This window comes from Calypte anna, chromosome 10 (assembly GCF_003957555.1).
Source record: "Calypte anna isolate BGI_N300 chromosome 10, bCalAnn1_v1.p, whole genome shotgun sequence".
In the NCBI taxonomy this organism is placed as follows: Eukaryota; Metazoa; Chordata; class Aves; order Apodiformes; family Trochilidae; genus Calypte; species Calypte anna.
In genome coordinates this window covers 972,372-989,192 of record NC_044256.1, presented here as the reverse complement: position 1 = coordinate 989,192, position 16,821 = coordinate 972,372, and the positions used below count along the sequence as shown (strand labels likewise).

Below are 16,821 nucleotides of genomic sequence, written 5' to 3'. Positions count from 1 at the left end.
CAGATGAGGACAGTACAGGACATTCCTGTGCACCCCGGACTGTGTTGCTGGGTAGCTGGGCAGAGGCTCTGGGCTTTTGGGGCACAGCATTTTATCAGCATTAATGAGGAGAGGCAATGTGATGGGGCCCCCAGTGCAGGGCATGGCCCATAGAACCATAGAACGTCAGGTTGGAAGGGACCTTAAGGATCATCTGGTCTGACCCTTCATATTACTGTGCAATGTTTTTATGTCCTTGCCTCACAGTGACTCTTCTCAGCCCTAGCACATGGGGTCACAGAGTTGGAAGGGACCTCCAGAGATCATGTAGTCCAACTCTCCCTCTAAAGCAGGATCACTGGGAGCACATTACACAGGACTGCATCCTGGTTTTGAGGCAGGTTTTGAACATCTCCAGATAAGGGGCTCCACACCCTCCCAGGATCTTTGCACAGAGGCCCTTGTTTGACAGCTTGAGGTGACTTCCTTGAGGACAGGGCTCAAGTTAGAGGCTGAGTCTGTTTTGGTGTGGGGTCTCCTGTAACTCCTGTGTTTATCTCCTTCTTGTCCCACGTGCCAGGCAGATTTCTCTGTGTGAGTCAGGCTCTTTGGCAGGGAGTTCAGAACAGAGTTCTGCAGCCAGCTGTAATAACCTTCTCTTCAGGGCACCCAGACACATGCGCACACACCTCTCCCCTCGCATATCTTGCTCTGCTTTCTCCTCCTTGTGAGGAAGCTAATCTGCTCTGATGGGCAAGGGCTGTGGAGACGAGAGCAGCTCTCAACTCCTCCTGCACTGTGGAGGAATTGCCAGGATCAGAGGTTTGGCTCAGAGCTGCGGGGGATGAGCCCTCTTTCCCTAAGCCCGGCTGAGAAAGGTGGTGTGCAGTTATTCTGCATCAGTGGAGGATGCTGGAGGAGATGGACTTTCCTCTGGTCCCAGGAGTCAATGGGAGCTGTGCTGAGTTTTGCTCAAATGGAGGATGCTTGTGTACACTTCTCTAAGCAATGAAGTGACTCAGGTTGCCCACTCAGTCTTCTCTTTCAGCAGACTGTTCCCTCCGGATGTGTCTGAAGCATCCTAAATAAGACCTGTGTGTGCTGTGCTCCAAGGGGGAGGTTGTACTGAGCTGCTCAGGGAAAAAAAAAAAAATAAAATTAGGCCATTGCTTTTTCTCACGCAGGCAGGAATTTAAAGAGCCTGTGAGGGAGGAGTGTGGGCATGGGGCTAAATCAGAAGTGAGGAGCTGTCCCCCCCTTTGGCACCTCACCTGCCTTGCATGAAATGGGGACATTGGATAAAGGGAGGCTGCAGGCTGGCTGGCTTTGTGCAGTGTTCCTACCATCCAGCAGAAATCACTAGAGAGAAGCAGCTTGCTTTTTGCTTTGCTTTGCTGGGTAGGATTTCCAAAACTGCTCAGTTTTTTTACTGCTCCCCCCAGAGAAGCGAATGGCAAATCTTGCTTGCCTGCAGTGGCATTAGGTAACCAACCTCACAGGAATCCTTGCCTCACTCCTCGATCATTTCTCCAGCCAGATGCCCAGGCAAAGCATCTGTCTTTGTCTTCCAACCTGAGATGCTGTCTCTTCACTAATTAAATGAGGAATATAATCTCTTTATATTTCTGTCAGCTGACTTCAAATTAAAAAGGGACCTATAAGACCAAGAACTACCTTATCCTCCCTTTGGGGATTGCCTTCCTTTTTATTTAAGTTTTTTGGAGGACTGATAATTCCATCTGAAGGTCTCCTGTGATACTGCGGTAACCCTTGGATGCAATTCAAGTGCATCCTGGCCCCTGGCGTGTGCTCATTGCCTTCTAATTGCTCTAAACAAGTTGGGAATGATGAAATTAAAGTGCCACTGATATCAGGCAGCCCTGGCACGCTGTACTTCCAGGCATGCGAGGGAAGCGGACAGATGGGGAGATGTTAGGGTAATAGGTATTAAATGCAGATTTTACCCTGTTTGGGATCCCCACCTAAGCACAGCTCAGGTTCTTGGTGCAGCAGGTTTGGCAGCTTCCATGCTGGTGCCCCAGCTGAGCATTTGGCAGGAGTTGGTACAGGACATAAAACTGAATGACCTCCCCCTGTTCCTCAGAGTTTCCTGCATTTGTGCAATTCCTCTCCAAGGGCAAGGACCTGAAAAACAGCCTGAGACTACACAAAATCCCCAGTCCATAGATCCTCAGTGGACAGTCTTGTGGGGCAACGTGGTCAAACTGAAGCAAGTAGGTGCAGGCTGTTGGGGCTGTGCTCGTTCATCCAAGGGGCAGGGCAAGCCTCACTCTCACTCCCTTACCCTGTAGTGCATTGAAAGCTGAGTTTTGAGTTCTGGGATTGAACCCAGAAAGGAGAGAGTGGGATCTCCTTCCCTGGTGTGAAGAAAAGCTGGTCTGAGACTCCCATGTGCCTGGGAGTGGCATTCCATGCTCCTCTGGCCCTGCCAGGGAAAGCAGCTCGTGTCCCAGCATGGGGACAGTCCTGCCAGGGATGCTGGAAAGGTCAAATCATAGAATCGTAGAGTGTTTTGGGTTGGAAGGGACCTTAAATATGATCTAGTTCCAACCCCCCTGCTATGGGCAGGGACATGTCCCACTAGATCCCATTGCTAAAGGCATGGGAGACTGTGGGGCTGGGACCTGCCCTGAGAAGAAACTGAGGTCTGGTTCATGTCATTCAGTAGCTGCTCTTGTGCTCTGCTCAGCTGGAAACGCTGCTGCCTTTAGTTCCCTTTGCTCTCTAAGAAAAGAAAGTTGATTTTGTTGCATATGTAGTCAACAGGGAAGGTGGATACCTTGTTCGTGGCTGACAGTGCCTCTGTGTCCCATAAGAGCAGAGCAGCCTGGATAGGACCAGAATCCAGATCCTAAGCAATGGCATTTTTGTTACAATCTGTTTCTGGCCAGAACAGACTCATCACATAACCTGTGGCATGAAATCCATCCCAAGTCATGGGGCATGCAAACAAATCTAACATTCACCTGACTGAGTATCCCATTTCTGATCCTACAGCAAGAGCTCCCCAGGTGCGGCAACACAATGCTCAAGAGGAGCATCTTGGCCAAGGAACTCAATTTTTGGAGCATAGAGGCTGGTCCCAGGGCTGCAGGTGAGGCTCACCAGTCTGCAAGCACTCGTGGGCCAGTTTTGTGATTGTGCAGTTGATATTTTCCTGAAGATGGATGGCAGGTCCAGCACAGCAATTTTCTTTCCAAAGAACCGCCAGTCATTTTAATGGCTTGCTTAAGATTTGGGTCAAGTCCAGCCACCTGGCTTTGCATAATAACTCTCCCAAGCCTTCTTGAGCTAGTCTTGTGATGCATCAGTGTTATCAGGACACTTGAAAAGGATGGGAGGTGCAGTGACATGGCAGCCAGGCCTGCAGGATGCCTGCCTGGTTGCAAAGCAATGGGAAGTTACATTTGCTCAATCTGAGCCAAGCCTGTAGCTGGCCTTGGCCCCGACTTCAGCTTCTCCATGGCTCATCAGACGTGTGCCCAGCAGCATGCTCACCCAAAGGTGAGCACAGGATTTGTGTTGAGGTGACAGGATCCCTTGCTCTGGGCAGCCCTCCAGGCTCAGGGCTAATTTTTCAGAGGACTACAAGACCTCTAAATTCTACCTGTTGCATATGTAGAGACCAGAGGAGACAATTTATAACCCATTGGTCCAACCCGCTCCACAACTCAAGCAAGAAATTGTCTCCTGCTGATTCCATTCTCAAGTGCAGTAACTCTGGGCTCGCTCAAGACATGGGAGCTGCAGGGTCTTGCCTCTGCTGGCAGGCAGGAGAGGTCTTCTTGAAGCTGCAGAGGAGCAGGCATCTGTTCCTAGATGGGGTATTTTGTGCAATCCTTTAAGTAAGTCCCTGGAGGGCACTGGTGCTGCTCTGGCAGGGGCTGCGCAGGGTCAAGAAGTTTGTTTGCAAGAGACATCATAGAGGCTGCTCTGGACTGTCCAGGGAGGTGGTGGATTCTCCATCCCTGGAGGTTTTTAAGAGGAGATTGATGTGGCACTCAGTGCCATGGGCTGGGAACCACAGTGGTAGTGGATCAAGGGTTGGACTTGATGATCTCAGAGGTGCTTTCCAACCCGTATGATTCTGTGATTCTCTGGGCTGGTCCCAGGGGCCAGGTGTTCAAATCTAACACGTGGCCCTCCAAGCAAATGCCTTGCACTGCAGGAGATGGTTACAGGGACTGTAAATTCCTACAGGCAAGAAACACCCTCTGTTTGCTAGAGTTTGGTAATTCACTAACTGTCTCAAAAGGATCTACAAATTGCTGGGAAGCGAGCATGAGGCCATTTGTGCTTTCCAATGAGTGAGTGGGCCAGTCTCCCTGGTGCCCAGCACCCTGCAGGGCTGTGGTCTTGTTCAGGGATGCCTTCCCACCCATCTCTGCCATTCCCTCTGCTGGGGTAGAAGTGTTCCCTCCAGTTGCAGCCCCTCTGGAGTCATGCTCATACCCCACCTCTCTGAATTACTGAGAAGAGCCCATGCCTGTCCTGGTGACTTTGAGGTCCCCTCTCAGCATCTCCACCTGCCTTTGTGTTGACTGTAGCCAAGTTAATCCCATTCTCCTTGCACTGTGTGTGTCTTGGCTCATCTCTGCTCTCACTTTGTCCTCTTCTGCTTTTCTTCAGCCACTTCCAGGAGGTGACTACCTCCGGGCTTGGTGCTTTGGACTGGGATAAGTCTGTGCCAGCTCCCACCGAGAGCCATCCCCTTCTCTGCGTGGCTGAACACAGCATGGTACATCTCTGGACCTGTGAGGAAAAGGTGTCCTGCTGCTGCTCATCAGCAAAGGAGATGGGCACTGCCACACTCCTGGGGAAGAGGGGAAGCACAGGGCATGGCTGGCTCATCCGTGCAGGCGTGCTGGGTTTTGGGCAGTGCTAAAGTTGGCTGTTCCTGCCGGGCAAGCAGGGGGGAGGAAGGAGCAGTGCTGGGTGGAAAGCCCCGTTGAGATGGGCTTGGCATGGGAGGAGGAGGAAAGGAGCAGTTCTGGCTGTTCCCAAGAGGAGCCATGGGAGCTGTCACCCTGTGTGACCTCCTTTTTGGCAGCTGCAGCCAGCTTGGCTGTTGTGAGCAGTGGAAAAGGCCAAACAGGCATCAGAGCTTGCTTTGTCACCAGCAACTGCTTGATGCTCTAGACAACTGCCTTGGTGGCTTCTGCTGTGAGGAGCCCTGGTGAGGCTTGGTTTGGGGCAGCATCATTTCTGGGGAGCAGATGCCTTGACTTTGCTCCAGCTGAGCTCTGTCCTGCTGGTAGTGGTGCAGTTTGTCATGCTAGGACTCTGCTGACTGAACCAAGCTTCAGTGTCCCACGGGTTTTATATCCCCATCCCCCCAACAGGTCAGGACTTGGAAACCCCCTCTGTCACTGAGTGAAGTAGGTAGTTCATGGGTCCCCATTTGCCTTGGGTGCCCAGAGATATGCTGGCATTGCCCTGCAGGGCAGTAAGTGGAAGGAACAACTTGTTTTCCTATCTTGTTCCCTCCTGGCTGAGATTTCATGGAGCCTTTCACCTGGAGGTGAAGTCACTCTCTGTGACCACCTTCAGCAGCTGCTTCTCTGCATTGTGGGTTGTAAATGTCCCCTTAATTTAGTGCCTGCAGTGCACTAAAGCAACAACCTTAGCACAGCCTCTGCATAATAACTGAAGAGGCTCTAGAGCTTTTTCACAAGGCTTCTCTCCTTGACTGCTGTAGTGGCTGATTGTCTCCCTCACCCCTGGGTGCCTTTGCCCCATCCCTGCTGTGTGCCCCAGCCAGATCCACTCCTCGAGGTGAGGAGGCTTCTGGTGCCTCTGCTTATCCCCCAGGGAGAAGGGCAGGGGCAGAGTGGGAATGGCAGCAGGATCCTGCCCCTGCAGGGCTCCCTGCGTGGCTCTGGGGTCCTGGTCCCATTCCCATCTGAGCAAGCAGCAAGACCAAAGCATCATGCTCCTCCTCAGCTTCTTCTCTGCCCTAACACTGAGCTGCCCCACAACGTGTTCTTGTAAGTCTCTCCCTCTTCAATAGAGATATTTAGCCCAATCCAGCCAGGCAGGTCAGTCCCAGCAGTTGCTTGCCAAATGGTTCATTTCTTTTAGCTCAGCTTACTAGTGAAAGGTGGTGTTTTTTCTCCTTCACAAAAAAGAATAACAGCTTTGACCTTGAGGAGACAAATTACGAGGGCTCAGAGTTTTCCTTCCCTTTTTCTGTTGTTTTTCTTGTGAAATATTCAAGTTGAGAGGGTTGTATTTTTTTTTTTTCCTTCAACAATTTACTCCTAGTGAATAGATTTATTTCATTCAGCTGCCAGCCAGAAGAAAGCCCCTTTATTCCCTGTGGCATGGCTTTTCCCCCTCAATATTCAGAGTTACTCACCAGTGAGTTTGCTCCAGAGCTGGTGTGGCACCAGCTTCTCACACCATTGGTGCCTGCCTCAGTTTCCCTTCCCTCACCTGCAGTCTGTGAGGTGTGGGGTGCCCTGCCAACTTTGTTTCATCCCTACTGGGGTGGGCTGATTTTAGGGAATCCGTGTGCTGCTGCAGCTCCCTTGCTTGAGGGTTTTCATCGACGTTTGAACTGAGATCTCCAAACTCATTGCAGTAGTGAGCCTGAGAGGCAGCGTCCCTTCCCTGATGGGCAGCTCGCTGGCTCTGCCTCTCAAACCCTTTTGATTTCATTTGAGCTCAGCTTCCTCACCTCTCCACAGGCCCAATGTTTTGGGAACAGATGGGCTTCATTTCCGACCGCCACCCCCTGGACTTGGGAGGAGGTTTGAGTTTGGAGCGAATCCGCCTCCTATTCCACGCGACTCCATCCGGCAGCTTCCATCCTGCCCTGCCCCTGCGGGCATGGAGCACCTGGAAAGCTGCCCTCTTGGTGCCAAGGAAGGCTCTCTGAAGGAAGATTGTTCTTCCCTTGGCAGATAAATCTCTCCCTGCGTTACCTTCAGAGTAGCAGCGGCTGAGCATCATCTTACGGCTTGATACTGCTGAGATGCTTAGGCTAAGCTTCATCTAATCCTCTTTCATCTCCCAATGATCTCACAAGAACAGGTTTTCTGACACCAGCCGTGGCATTTTGTGGTGTGTACTCATGCTGGAAGTGGTGCTGGTGCCCCTGCACTGCCCCAGAGGCAAAAAGGGAGAAGAAAATGAGCAATGAACCTGTTTCTCGCCAGAACTCTAAACCTCACTTCTGCATGCTGGGATTAGGTTTCAGCTCTGGTTTTTTTCATAGGGTTTTTGTGGCATGTGATTTCCTTACCCGGCTTCATGTGGAACATAAACCAGATTTTTATAACTATGGTTTTGAAGGGGGTGGTGGTGGTGGTGTTGAGAAAAATCTCCTGAATCTGATGTGTTTTGTTACTCTCTGCTGCATGCTACCTGGCAATCCTGTAGCTCTTTAGGGAGCACTTGCAAATTTAAAGCAAATTTAGAATGTTTCCATTCCTTCCCTGTTTGCGGGGGCCTTGAACTCAAGGCAGAATTTCAGGCTGCTGGACTTTGCTCATGCTTGAACACTCTTGGACTGGGAAGTTTGTAATCAAAACTTGACTCCTGCTTCCTGAAGATGGGAGCCCTTTGTGTGTGATTCAGTGTCCTCCAGCATCACACCTAAACACTCATATGGGGGACAGGTCCTGGGATGTAGGGATGGGGTCACCTGGCTGTGGTGATGGCACAAGGCAGTGGCTGGGGCAGTCACCCAGGACCACTCTCGTGGTTTAACACTGGCCTGGCAATTAAACCGAGTACCAGATGCTCTCATTAATCTCTCTCTCCTTGTTGATAAAGAAAGGAGAGAGAATAAGGGAGAGAGACTGATGGGTTGGAAACTAAACTACACAACTTTAATGGAACAGTAATGATAAATAGGAAAAATGACTAAATCTATACAAATATACAGGAAAATGGAAACCACATTCCTCCCCCCTTTTCCCCCAGTAACTCTCACATCACCACCGAGGCTGCAGGGCAGCCCTGGGAAAGTCCAGGCTGGAATCCTGGGGTCAGCAGCAGTTGGGAGCTGGAGGCAGGAACACACAGATATGGGCTGGGATGGATCAGGAGCACAGGCAGAGGAAGGGATGGAATCCCTCCAGGATGCCGGGGGAAGGAAGGGAAGCAGGGAGGGCAGGAAGGACAGGCAGCTGGAAGCAGGAAGCAGGAAATCAATGGCTTGGCCCTTGTGATCCCTCAAATTTATCCTGAGTATGAGATGTATGGGATGGAATCCTCTGTTTGGTCAATTCTGGCATCTATCTTGTCTGTTCCTCCTCAAAGCAGGGCTGCAGGTGGGATCTCTTTACTCCTTCTGGAGGGTAAAATGTTTTCCTCAGAGCTGAGCAGTGTCCTTGGCTCTGCACACCAGTCTCTAGCAGTAACTATAAACATGGAGTGTTATCAGTCAGAAGCAGAAGCAGACACTGACTGAGAAACTTGCTGTTAATTTCAGCAAGTGCAACTACTTACAAGAGACTTAGCTAAAAGCAAAAGTACAAGACAGAAAATCACCTTTATCCTGGCCCAAACCAGGACAACCATCCTCCCCTGGCCTCAGGGTGTGGGAGAGGGGCCATGGTAAGCCTGCTCAGCCCCTGGCTGGTTCTCAGCCAGGGAATGGTTAGAGCTCATCCCTGGGATCTGCTTTTGGCCAGCTCTGGGATGAACATCATCCCTTTCTGAGCAAGAGAGGTCAGGTAGGCAAAGCCTTCTGCAATGTCTGCCTGCCAGTGCTGCCGTGGTGTGGGCAAGAACTGATGACCATGTGTGGGAGGTAGCAACCCCTTCTGGATGTGGGACTAGGTCCCTTGGCTTGGGTTTACTGCTGGCAAGATGCTTCAGATATCCAGAAGATTTAGGGAAGTTCTTCTCCCCCTCTATTCTGCCCTGGTGAGACCATACCTGGAATACTGGATCCAGTTTTGGGCTTCCTGGTTCAAGAGAGACAGGGACCTACTGGAGAGAGTCCAAGGGAGAGATACAAGGATGATGAAGGGACTTGAGCATCTCTCCTCTGAAGAAAGACTGAAAGAACTCTGGAAGGGGTCAGGACAAGGAATAATAGCTTGAAGCTAGAACATAGGAAGTTCTACCTCAACATGAGGAGAAACTTCTTTCCCATGAGGCTGAGGGAGCCCAGACTGCCCAGAGAGGTTGTGGAGTCTCCAAACCCACCTGGATGTGTCCCTGTGTGTCCTGCCCTGGGTGATGCTGCTATGGCAGGGGGGTTGGACTCAATGATCTCCAGAGGTCCCTTCCAGGCCCTCACAGTCTATGATTCTATGATCCTCCTGCTTATCTCTTGCGTTGTCCAGTGCTAGCAAGCTGATGGATGAGTGCAACCCAAGAGCGAGGCAAGAGGAGAAGAAAAGTGTTGCATGGAACCACCTTGCCCAAACTCCTAATTCCTTGGCCTCAGCACCCAACACCTCCCCCCAGGTTGAATATATTTTCCCTTCAGCAACTTCTCACGCTCTCCTCATCCTCCTGTCTTGCAGGGCTGTGTGTCCAGGGCTGAGTGAGGTGCCCTGCTTCTCCGTGTTGGGTCTCATGAGACAGGCAGGACCACCTTGTCCTTCCCACCTGGGGCTGCAGCACCCCTCCTTCCCTTTGCTGCACGGGAAGCCCCTCCAGCACCCAGAACAAAGCTGCAGAGATCTGCTGCCACGGTGAGTCCCTTGGCTTTTGTCCTCCTTTCCTGTGCCACTTCCCAGGGGAAGGACACGCTGCAAGGGTTGGCTTCCCCCTCTGCAGCAGGATGCTCAGAGGAGGCCTCCAAAAAGAAAAAAAAGGCATTGAGAGGACAACTTATGCACTGCAAAAATCCAGGTTTCAGTCAACAGAAACAGCTCACGAACTCAGGTTGTATTTAGCAAGTGGTTTGGGCTGGGGGTGGGGAAGTGAAATGCTAAAAAGTTTCATTTTGACATTTTCCAAATGAAACCTTTCAGCCATCTGTTTGGAGATGACATTTCAGTTTGCATTTTTTTTCGAGGTTTTAATTTTTTTTCGATGTGGGGGGGTGGGGGGGGAAGCCACCTACAAACAAAATGAAAGCTTTACTTCAGACCAAACAAAATGTTTCGTTCAGGCCCAGATTATTACCAGGATTTTAAAATTTAGCTAATTGGGGAAAAAAAAAACAAATCACAAAACAACAAAAAGCTTCAGTTAACCCCAAATTACTTTTCTCAATAAAAAAATAAAAACAAACAAAAAAAACCAGTGAAGGAGAAAATCTCCCCTTGCCTTCCCAGCCCAAATCCTCAGAATACGTTGCTGCTGGGGGAGGAATGGGTGTTCCACGCCGGGACCTCTGGGTTCGTGGGCAGAAGGAGGGATTTAGGTCTGAGCAGAGGGAAGTGGTGGCTGCAGAACCCAGCGAGCCGAGCTGATCGCCTTGTGCATGCAAAGGAGGCGGAGCTGCTGCTGAGCATCGCTGCCTTTGGGGTTTGTTTTGGGGAGGGGTAGAGCCTGTGGTGGCAGAACACGTTGTCCCAGTGAGTTCGGGGGTGGCAGGAGGGGCTCTGGGGGCGTCCAATGTTGTGCCTGCTGTGCTGGGTCCACCTGGGAGACAGCATCCTCCTGGGAATGAGATGGAGCCCTGAGGATGCAGTGGTGGCCCCGGGTCTCTGCTGGCTCCTTCTGAGTGCCACAAGACCTCATGGTGAGGTGAGGATGAGACCTCATGGCAGGTCTCCACCAGCCCTGTCTGTTCCCCATGGCATCTGTGCCTGTTATCTCGGTGCTTTCCCTATCCAGTGTTTGAGAAAGTCCAGTTTAGGGGGGATCGATTGGACACTGAAGTGACCTTCTGGTCTGCTTGGAAATGGTTTGCAGCCAGGCTTGGCTTCCTCTCTGAGGAAGGAGCCTGCTGGGCTGGGGAGAGAGCAGGAAAAAAAAATAATTATGTATTACATACTATATATTACATATTATAGATTGCATACTATAGATTATAGATTATATATCATATCATATATAACATATCAAATTTATTTTTATATTTATATTTTATTATATTTATATTTTTATTATATTTATATTTTATTATATTTATATTTTATTATATTTATATTTTATTATATTTATATTTTTATTATATTTATATTTTTATTATATTTATATTTTTATTATATTTATATTTTTATTATATTTATTTATATTTATATTTCATCCATCACCATATTGATAAACATTCTTTGCAACCACTCTGACAGCAGAGGTAAAAAGAGGACTCAGGCTGTTAGTAACTCAGCACTTCTGTTTCCAATCAATTTAAAAAAAAAAAAAAATCTGAGAGAGTTGGTGCTGTTTAGCCTGGAGAAGAGAAGGCTCTGGGGAGACCTTATAGCAGCCTTCCAGTACACAGAGGGTGCCTACAGGAAAGCTGGGGTGGGGTTTTCACCAGAGAGGGTAGTGACAGGACAAGGGGTAATGGCTTTAGAAATATAAAAACCAGGCTGTGAACAAGACCTGTGCTGCTGTGGTGGGGGGCTGCAGGCACTCATCCTCCTCTGATCTCCAAGGAGTGTGTTGTCAGCTCACCCCCAGCTGCCGGGAACCTGGGCACAGGGCTCTCACCCCAGCAGAAAGGCTTGAAATCCAAAGAGTGCCAGGCAGGTGTCTCTACGTGGTGGGACAGCAGGCGTTTGATAGCCCTCCTCCTGTGCTCCCCGTGCTTTTGTCAGCAGTCGCTCCCTGCTGCAGCATCACAGGGTTCCTGCCTCTGTTTGCAGAGGCAAAATTTGGCTGCCCAGAGCTCTGCAAGACCAGGAGGGAGCAAGGGTTGTAGCAGATCCAAAATCAGCGTCTGCCGTTACTTGGAGGGGAGCAGGTTGTGCCCCAGCCTCTGTCTGCTCTTCTGCAGGAGGTGAAATGGAGGAAGAGGGGCTCATTCCACAAGGAATCTCTCTCCAGCCTGGTTTGAAAGGGGTGGAATGGTCTTTCCCCAAGCCCTTCCCCTGGAAGTCCCTGAGCCTGCTGAATCATTTACCTCTGGTTTTGTGTTTGTTATTCCCATCTTCCATTTTCTGTTTCCATCTTTTTTCCTCCTCTCCACCTTCATCTTTATCAGTAGCTAATGAAACAGGCAGGGAGAAACCCAATTTGTACAGTAATTAAATTTACTTAGTGGGTATTCAGCTGGAGTAATGAGAAGTTTAATTCAATGATTAGTTTTTTCTTTCATTAATTAAAAATGGAACAACAGTGCAGTTACAGTGGGCTGCATTGATCCTCCTTGTGGAAAGCTGCTGATGGAGGAGGAGGAGGAAGGCTTCTCTTTATTTTTTTTTTATCTTCTCTGGATGCTCTCCCTACACACAGATGCCTTTTTTTTGTCCCCTCTCAGCTGACCCCCACTACCCAGGTGTTCCTGAGTCTTTCTGGCTAAGTGGTGCTTGAGGCAGACATGGAAGGGAGTGATGGAACAGCACTGCACAAAGGTCCTCTCCCCAGTCTGTCCCCAGAAGCAGCCTTTCAGCTTAAAAAGGGATTTGAAATATTTGCTGTGGGTGGAAGATTGAAAAGCAGGCCCCAGCCCACAAGAAGTTTAGGGTGGGAGAGTTGTTTTCTCTTTTAGTTAAACAGATTTTGATCCATTTAAATATGTTAAATCCATAAACATGTTTTTAGCCTTTTAAAATAAATGATGTGTGAAAGCAAAAATAAATAAATACACCAAACAAATCGTATCCCATTTTTCAATGCTTTTCAATGTGGGCTCCTGAGCAATTTTAGGACCTCAGGTGTTCTCTGAAGCATGGTTGGACAGGCTGTGTTCCCCTAAAGCAAAGGCATTGGTTTGCTCCTTGCTTTTTTTTATGGCAGGTTTATTTTGGTATCTTTCTGGGATCGTTCCTAAGATCTGCTAAGGATATGAGTTCATAAGGAGGTGCAGTCAATAATGGGAATAAAAACCAAAACCCCACAACAAACAATGAACCATTAATTGGTGTTATTGATCCAGTCAGTGCAGGAGCTACGTGCACAAGGGGGCTGGGAAGCAGAGGAAGGGCTGCATCCCCCCCTTGCCTCTGCCCCTCGTGTCTCCCAAGTCATCTGAACCTCTGCTGCTGCTCTGTGATGGTGAGAATCAACCGAGGGCTGGGGGCAGTGAGCACTGGGATTTGAAGCCAGTAAGCACCAAAGGCTCTCAACACCTCTGAAAATGAGGTAGTTTTTCTTTCCTTGGTTGTCCTTGAGTTATCTCAGATGATAACTGCTTTGGAAAAGGGTGAGAGGCTCCTGGGCAGCCCAGAGCTGTGTCCCCATGGTAGGAAGGGCAGGCAGAGTCCAGTAGTGCTCATGTCTCCTGAGGCTTCTCTGTGCCCACCCCCCTGGCTTGCAGAGATAATCAGGCTTCAGAATAATAATTTTTTTATCCCCCAAAAAAGGAGGATTACATCCCTTGCCTTGGGCCTTATCCCCTGAAACAGCAGAAATTGTGATGGAAAATGGTTTCTGGCAGGAGGAAAGGTGAACCTGGGACACTTCTCTTTCCACACATGGCAGGAGAGTCACAAACCATGGGGTACCTGCTCTGCCCTTCTCCTTAGCTTGTACCTTGGCTGTGGGGAGCTGAGCCTGGGACACAGTGCAGGGATGCAGCCCAGGGCAAGGGCTGTGCCTGAGCTGCCCCCACAGCACTGCCCACCCCAGGAGGCTTTCCTGGAGGTGGTGTGAGCCCACTCTGTTCAGAAAGTGCTCTCTGTCCTTGCAGACATCTCCAGCAGTGTTTTACAGCAGTGCTTTTCAGAGGGCTTTCGCATGCATGTGTTTCTTGAGAGATCCTTGCAAATGATTCCCAAGTGCTCTGGCCCAAATCTGTCCCAGTAGCTGTCAGCAGATCAATGCTCTGCTAAGTACAGGCCTGCTCTGTTTCTAAAATGGCTTCTCGTAAGCAGTTCATTTTGGTCCTTTTCAGCAGTGGCTCCACTAAATTTTGGTAGTTGTGTTTTTCTGTCTTCTGCAGCCTGATTTATAGCTTTTAGACATCAGATGAAGGGTAAGCTCAGCTGAGCTCTGGCTTTAGGGAGGGAGGGGGGGGGAAACCTTCATGGTGCTTTCATGTCTGTCCCACTCTCCTCTTGGATGCCAGGTTTCCAGCCCTTATTTCTCTCTGGTTTCACCCACAGTGCATGAGTGGAAAGCAGAGGAGAGGCCAAAGCCCAGCATCCTGGCATCCAGTCCCCCAGCACCCCCCTTCCACATGACCCGGGTGGGTGGCACACGAGCTTGGGCACTGTGGTGTCACTGAGCGTAGGACACGCACGTGTCCCTGGGTCCTGCTGAGTCCTGGGTTCCTTTGCCACAAGCACGGTAGGGATGCTTCCCCTCCATAGCACAGGGCAGCTGCCCAGCCCTCCCGGGGCATGAGGTGATCAGGGAAGCTTTCAGCCAGGATCTAGAGCAGGTGAAAAGCGTTCAGTCCCTCGTGCCAGCACAAGAGGGGGAAGGCATCCAAAAATGAGACTTTGGTAAGAGAGGGCTCTGTCATGGGGCAGCATGGCTCTGCTTGGGCAGGTGGTTTGCTCTGGCTTGTCAAAGGTTGGACTGCATGATCTTGAAGGTCTCTTCCAACCAAAGGCATTCTGTGATTGATTCTGTGGCTTGTCTTGCAACCAGGAGGGGTAAGTGCTGCCTGCAGGGAGCGAACCAGCGTGGACAGCTGAGCACTGCATCCCAGGAGATGCTGGGCAGGAGGAGTTCCATCTTCCAGAGGAGGGCAGGCAGGAGGCTTCCTCCAAAGGCAGTGTTTTGTGAGATGTCTCTATCACCATCACAGGGTGCTGTGCACTCTCTGCCAACTCAGCCTCCTTCCTCCAGCACTCTTGCTGGGACAGTTAAGAGCTAGGAGCAGGTTTCAGCTTGTACTGTTACGTACAAACCCTCAGCTGAAATCTGTGAGCTGTCAGTTTGATGCAGGCAGTGTGTGAGACAGCAAACATCAGAGCTGAATGGGCTGAGGCAATTTCCCAGGATGTCAGTCCTCGGGAGAGAACAAAGGGATCTCTCTTTGAAGAGCAGAACTCAGTTTCCTAAGGGATAAAAAAAAAAAAAAAAAAAAGATGATTCAAGCATCTTCTTTTATATGCCAGAGCTGGGAAGGGGAATTGTTCAAGCTGGATGTTATCCAAGGTGGTAGGAGATGGTGGGGTTATGCTGTGGTCTCTGCCCTCAGGAGTGGGGCCACCAGGAGGGAGGGACAGAACTTGGGGCAGAGCACAGGGGCTTACCCAGGGCAGGCAGCATCCCACGCCTGGTTCAGAGGAGAGAGAGGCAGAACTGGCTTTTATACTCATATCTGCATGCATGCAGATATGTAATTTCCCTTTTACATCTTGTTCTTTGCTCAAAGGAAAGAGCAAGCTGCATAGGCTCAACATGATGCATGCAAAAAAGGGACCCGTGTCCTCACCTTGCCTTGTGTTCCAGCATGAGAGGGGCAGGTGGAGAGGTATTTCCAGCTTTGCAGAGAGGTATTTCCAGCTTCTTGTTCTCATTTCCCATTTTATGTAAAGCAGGAATGAACCTGGACACCCTTCCCTCCTATGGGCACTCCTTGCAAGTTGGGCATGGGGAAAGCTGCATGTGAAGGATGCTCGGTCAGAGGAGTTCCTGCTGTGTCAGGGCTGACAGAGCCAGTGGAAGGACCCTGGAAATAGCAGTTTGCTGTCAAAACAGCTTCTCAGCATCAAGCCCTGAAACGTGTTTATTCTTAGCAATCTTCTATCAAAACAAAATTCTGCTGGGAAATGGTCGTGCTGGTTGAAGTCCTCCCTGAAAAAAAAAAACCAAAAAACCAAACAAGCAGTGAGAGCCATCTGGTTTTGGTTCAGGTTTGGGTATTTTCTTCTGGAGTGCCATTTGCTAAAGTTGAAGATTTTCTTTTTTTTTTTCCTAAGAACGGTATTTAGAAAATGAAGTGGTTTGGTTTTTCCTTGGAAATCTGGGACAGCAGAGGGGGGTGTAAGCTGTGTTTCTCAGACTGGTCTCCCCACTAACGAGTACAAGGGACAGCCAGATGCTGATGGGCAGCAGCCACACTTTGGGTGCTGGACACCCTGGGTTGAGCACAGAGCCCCTGGCCCTGCCCAGCAGCCTTTAGCAAAGCAGAACCTGGTGCTGGGATGGGGCATCTCAGCCTGAGCACCCAGCACAGGCCTGAACCTTCCCTCCGGGGAGACCACGAACCTTGGAGCTGGATGGTGTGGTCAGAATTTTTATTTAATTCTGAGAGAACCTGAGTGGATTTCTAGTGCATGAATTTTCAGTCTTTAAACTGAGCAAATCTCTGAACCTATGACGGATGTTTATCTCTGAGTGTACATGCCATAAATGATCCAAAACTTCCTCCCTCTTCTCTCTGCTCTTGCTAGCTCTGGTGGCACAGCGACAAACTTGCCCTAGGTCAGGCTTACCCCCAAGGGGTCTCAGGACCCCTCTGTGTCACAGGACTGTCTTGGGTTTTAACTTTTTAAAAGCAAGCTTTCAACACGAGTTATGTGAAAAGCCTATGAATGTCAGTGAGGTCACCCCAGGGTCCCCATCTGATCCTCCAGAAACCCCTCATGTGAGTGACCACGAGCAGGGAGGGAGATGCAGGGGGGACCTGGAGGTGCAGGAAGATTGGGAGAGGGGAAGGGGCTGAGTGGGAGCCCTGGGAGTGTCAGGAGGTGGAGAGGGGAAGGAAAGGAAGAGGTGGCAGCTCATTTCCCAGAAGGTGTCTGTCCTGGGAGTGTTCTGTGCTGTGCTGCAGAGGTCAGCACTTGTTGGAGCAATGCAAGTTGTCAGGTGGAGAATATTACCTCTCCTAATAACTTCATTTTG

The 16,821-nt window shown here is 50.0% G+C and overlaps 1 protein-coding gene across 1 annotated transcript in view; it reads left to right on the top strand.

The window, feature by feature from the left end:
* Nucleotides 1–9,485: 9,485 nt before the first annotated feature.
* The window catches only part of LINGO1 (leucine rich repeat and Ig domain containing 1), a 70,815-nt gene continuing 63,479 nt past the window's right edge, over nt 9,486–16,821 (top strand). Inside the window, exon 1 of the mRNA XM_030456971.1 lies at nt 9,486–9,656. The gene's annotated coding sequence lies outside the window, so the exon portion shown is untranslated. The remainder of the gene's footprint in view (nt 9,657–16,821) is intronic.